Here is a 5641-nt window from a genome sequence, read left to right as displayed (position 1 = left end):
AATGAGGCCCCAGAGCAGCAGAAAGGTCGGTCACTTCCCACAAGGGACCCGAAGTGCTGCTGAGCCTTTGCTAGGGGACCTTCATTCACCATCTCCAAGGGATTTTGTGAGGCAAGGCAGGACAGAGAAAAGAACAACAGTGTTTTCTTCACCCACTTTCCCCACTCTCTTTTTGCCTTCTCTGTTTCTGTCTTCTTTATAGACGTGGGGGTTTCGTTTTCACTCCTCTTGCTGCTGTCCTTAAGTTTCCATCCCACCTGATCCTCTGCTTGAAGGCTAAGCCAGCAGGCACTGATCATACAAAGTGTCACAATGAGGTCAGCATCACAATTCCTTACCTCCCCTGCCCTGCCTTGATTGTGTTCAGTTCTGGGCTCCACATTACAGGAAAGATACAGCCAGGTTGGAATCAGTGCAGAGCAGGGCCACAGGGATGGTGGCTGGATTGCAGGGAAAGCTGTAGGAGGCGAGACTGAGGGAACTGGGTCTCTTCAGCCTGGAGAAGAGGAGACTCCAAGGGGATCTGTTGGCGACATATACGTACATGAGGGGGTGCCACACGGAGGTGGGTAGAGACCTGTTCTCCCCTGCAGAGGAAGGCAGGACACCTTCCGGCAGAGTCAAGCTTAAGGAACCAAGGTTCATTTTGGATGACAGGAAGTACTTCCTGACACTTAGGACCCCAAGGGTATGGAATGGGCTTCCACGAGAGGTGGTTGAAGCCCCATCTGAGAGGGTTTTCCATGACCAGATAAGTATTGCTGCTCTTCAGTCAAATTGGGTGAAGGGAGGCATGTTCAACCCATTTCATTGTGGCCCTTTTCACTAGCACCAGGTCCCTAGGTGCATTGTAATGTTAAAAATGGAAGGAAACTGAACTGTTCTGGGTTCTGCTTTTCCAGAGCTGTTTGGGAGAGTACAGGCAGAATATTCTTTCTTAGAAAATTCTTTCTGGCTTGACTGCCTGGGAACAAGAAGGCAAAAGAATCTTTTCCTCGGCTTTGTGCTTGACCACCATTGCAGGGTACAGAAAGGAAGGTAAATAAGCAGGTTGTGCCGGTGAAGAGGAATAGTTCTAGCAGCTGGGTTAGGGTTAGAAAGCCCAGGTTGCAAGCACAACATAACCTATCTTGACTGATAAGGAGGGAGATGTCGCCCTCCACACCGAAGACTGGAACAAATACCTTGTTATTACAGGTGCGCATCTTTTGCTTTTCCATACATGCGATGCTTGGTTTCCACCAGTAGGTGGTAGTATTTAATTTTAGAAATACCCCGGAATTGTGGGCAAGGTGTCCTTCACTTCTGAGAGGCTTCCCAGCCTCTGCCTCTTCCCCATCCATCCCGCAATGGACATTTGCACTGGCTGTCTGTTATGTGTAAGATGTCATTAATTGCCAAGAGTAACGATCCTTCGTATTATAAGAAGAGCTGTATACAAATGTTTTTTAAAAAATGAAGTAAAAATCCAAGTATACATGGGTACCTTACGGATAGAGACCTGTTTTCCTCTGCGGAGGAGGGCAGGACGCATTCCAATGGAGCACGGCTCAGGGAACCGAGGTCCAATTTGGATGCCAGGAAGTACTTCCTGATGGTTAGGACCCCTAGGGTATGGAATGGGCTTCCACAGGAGGTGGTTGAAGCCCCATCGGTGTGGGTGTTCAAGGACAGGCTGGACGTGCACATGGTGGGCATGTTGTGAGCGGAGCTGGGGGTCAGACTAGAAGGCCTGGGAGGCCCCTTCTGACTCGCTCTGTTTCTCTGTTTCTGTTTCTGTCTAACCTGCATAGGATTGCATCCTAAGTGGATTAGCCTAATGCCAGTGGAAAAATGTATGTCTTGCAGAAGGTTTTGAAGGGGTGAAAAAAGATGGCACTTCGTAGCCCAGGAAGTGCAGGGATAGTCAAGAAGTGGGATCGTGCTTGGCGGAAAAAGTGAAAAGGATACATTCAAAGGAAGGGCAGAACAATTAGAGTTAGTGAGGGGAGCGGGAGGGTACAGGCTTTCCAGAAGCTCCCCTACTTCAGGGGGCAGTTATGCTTGGGAGTGGGAAGCCCGCTGGGCCAACTGAATGGCTTTGGGCCAGTCACAGACCCTCAGCCCAACCTACCTCACAGGGTTGTTGTGGGGATGACATTGACAGTAGGAGGAATATGATGCAAACTGTTTTGAGTTCTTCAAAAAAGAAAAGGTGGGATAGAAATCGAGTAAAAAACAAATAGAAAGGAAAATTTATCTGTATAAAAATGGGCAGTGTTTTGTAGGTTTTTGAAAAAAGGGGCATGTTTAGCTATTGGGCAATATAGAAATGTAAAGCAAACAAATTTATAAAATTCACATCCCACTTTTTCCCTGCAAGGAATCCATGAAAAGGAATAATCCTTTTCATCTCCATTTTATCCTCACAACAACCCTGTGAGGGAGATTAGAGTGAGAGTCATTGACTGGCTCATGGTTGCTTCATGGCAGAATGGGGACCAAAACGCCGCTTTCCCAAGTTCTAGTCCAACACGCTTCTGCACCATAGCAGCCCTGTAAAAAGGACCTATTTGATGACCTGTGAGCCTAATGGTGAATTGCACTTGCTCAGGCCAAAATCGCTTTAGCCCAGCCTCCTGTTCCCATCTTGGCCAACCAGAAGCTGTAATGGGAAGTTCACAAGCAAGTCATCATCATCATACCATCATCATCATCACCACCACTCACCCATTCCATTTCTATAACACCCATAGCTCTCTGGGTGGTTCACAACATGGAAGTCCCCCATCCAGATTTCAACCAGGCCCGCCCCTGCTTAGCTTCTGAGATTAGGCAGGATCAAGGCACCCCCCATCCCCCCCATCCCCCCCCCATCCGGGCTTACCAGCAACTGGCACTGAGAAGTAACTTAAGCCATAGTGGTTAGTGTAGCCACGATAGAAGCGGGAGTTGGTGCCAGTGGTCCAGATGGGAGGCAGCTGGAGCAGGTTCTCATGTCTTCTGCACCTCCCTTTCGTCATCTTTCCCGTGTCTTAGCCAATGTTCATCTTCCTTTTTGTTTACAGAAATCAGGTGTATCAGCTTTTGCTCAGGCTATCATGAGACCAGCCCTTAAGAACTGGGCACTGACCAAATATATACACTTAGAAGCTTTCAAGGAATATGGAAAACACACAAGATGACAAGGTTTAACATTCTTCTGTGAAAAATCTATCATTGAGCCTCTTCAGTTTTCTTTAAAAAGAATCATTAAGTGGGACTCAGCGGAGCTACTCCTATCAAGATGATGCAGCACACATCCATTAAAGCTGAGAAATACAGTAAGGCCACCTCTTCCTCTTGGAGGAGTATTGAATTATAAATTCCATTGGGTGTATTTCTTCTGCAGAAAGTATTCAGCAGAGTCATCTTGTACACTTTCAAAATGTCAGTTAAGATGGGAAGAAACACACCCATCCGTGGGTTGTGGTCCATGAAGACATTTTCAGAATGTTAGGATTGTTTCCCCGAGATCAGCAATTTCGTTTTTTCCTAAGCAAACTCCATGCCCACATGCTTTTCGTTTCAAACGATAGTGATTGAATTTTGTGCAGGTTTAATACTGCAAGTAGCAGATGCTATGAATGCGAAGTTAGGGCATCAAAATATTAGATCTCGAGTGTTAATTGAACAATACTTTGAAAATCTTTGTCCTGGTCGTGCCCCCTTGTGAAACCTGTGTTAAGAGTTTCACTGTAATCCTGAATTTTAGGAAATCGGTAACTAAAATCCAGACTGAAAATTAAAATGCTGCCCTGCTTTTTTTGTCCAACTGTTACTTCTGTTTAACTCAAGTGTTGCAGTTCTAAAAATAATATCCTTTGGCAGTTCTTTCCAGATGACCAGTAGCATGGCAAGGATGTACAAGAATCCAGCTATTCAACTAGAGAGATCAGCCTTTTGCAAGAGTTCCAGCGGACTATGAGTTGCACAGTATGTTTTATATTCCAAAATTTGGTAGAGAATGCACACAACACAGTATATCCCTTGCCCTCACTTCTGGTCATATGGATGTGAACAAAATCTTAAGCGATTCAAGGATTCCAAAAATAAAATTCCTGCGGCTTGGAGGCACAGCTTCATCTATCCATCCAACCCCTAAAAAGTGATAAATACAATATTCACAATCAGGCGAGAATCAAGGTGAAACTGTGAAGCCATGCTTGTGAAGTGCGGTTTTCTCATTGCAAAGATAATGCTGGGAGCTTCAGATTTTGGGATTGTGATAGAGAACAGAGAAATCGCACCATACAAAGCTTCCTTTTCATGGTCTCTTGTATGCCTGCTGCCAGTCAGGGGCATGCTGCGGCATGCATTGCAGACAGAAGTAAAACAGGTATAGTGAGTGAAAAAGCTGCCCCATTTCTTGTTACAATGCTGTGACTGCAGTATACGACCACCTCATTGGAAAGGGGAACTTCTAGACCTTATGAATGTGTCTGAGCAAACAATACTAACATTTACTGGGGTTGTGTAAATGCATGCATACTCATTTTATTTAAGATTTTTAAAGATGTTTTTAGTGTTCCTTTGGAAAAGAGCTTAGAATCCTCCAACGACTGCATGCATCCCTATCGCTTCTGTTCAAAAAGATGTGAAAGGAGTCTTTACTCAGACTCTCCTTGGGTTCAGTGGAATTTACTCTGTAGTAAGTGTATTTAGGATTACAGTCTAAAATACCCTGTTTAGTGGGATAAGCTGTTATTCTCTAATCATTGGTGATTAATTCCACAGTAAAGATGAGAGCTTTAGAGCACAATTTTATGCATGGCTTCTCACAAATGTCATTACATTTAATGGGAGTCAACTTCTAGGTAAGTTGCGCATAATTGCAGCATAGTAGCAACATCATCAATAGCACATGCCATATTTAACACAACAATCCTATAGACTCTATGAAGGGATAGTTATGTTTCAACCCCCCAACCCCCCTCCCAGTTCTGTGCAAGTAAAACTACTGAATCCAGTTGTGCTTAAAATACCCTTTATTTTGTAACGATTTGATATATTCTGCAAGAATATATTCCTGCACAAATTAGCTTTATTAAAACAAGAATATATTCTAATTTGTACAAATTTTATTAGCCTTATTATAAGCAAGCTGAGATTATGCTCCTGAAGCAAATTCCGCACTTTCCGTCGTTTCCTTAAAAATAATACCACTGCAACAGCAACAAAGGAGACGGTGCCCAGCCAGGCGTTATTCTAGGATTCCATCAGATCGTATGAACACCTTCCACGGCGGAGGCCAGCAGCCAGAGCCATGCACCATCACGGCCCGTTTCTTTGGTTCCCATCCCCTCCTCCTCCCAGTTCCTCCCACCGCAGTCAGACTGGGCGGGACGGGGGTCTCCCCCAATGTTTACGGTTCGCCCGATCCCCAGCTGCCTCTCTCACCTCTAATGGCAAAAGGGTATTGGCAGCCGCTAGCTTCACTCGCCTTGCTACGCATGCTCAGGGACGGCGGCAAGGCGAGCGCAGCTAACGGGGCGCGCGCGGGAGCGCGCCTGCCTGCCTGCCGTCTGCGCTTGAATGACGTGTTCCAGTAACGGCCGGTCTCGAGGCGGCTGGTGGGGGGAGGGGAAGGGAAGGGAAGGGAGGGGGGACTGTGTGAGTGAAT

Source organism: Varanus komodoensis, unplaced genomic scaffold, assembly GCF_004798865.1.
Source record: "Varanus komodoensis strain SLA01 unplaced genomic scaffold, ASM479886v1 scaffold18_3, whole genome shotgun sequence".
Classification (NCBI taxonomy): domain Eukaryota; kingdom Metazoa; phylum Chordata; class Lepidosauria; order Squamata; family Varanidae; genus Varanus; species Varanus komodoensis.
The sequence above is the reverse complement of the archived record's forward strand: the minus strand, read 5'-3'. Positions refer to the sequence as shown.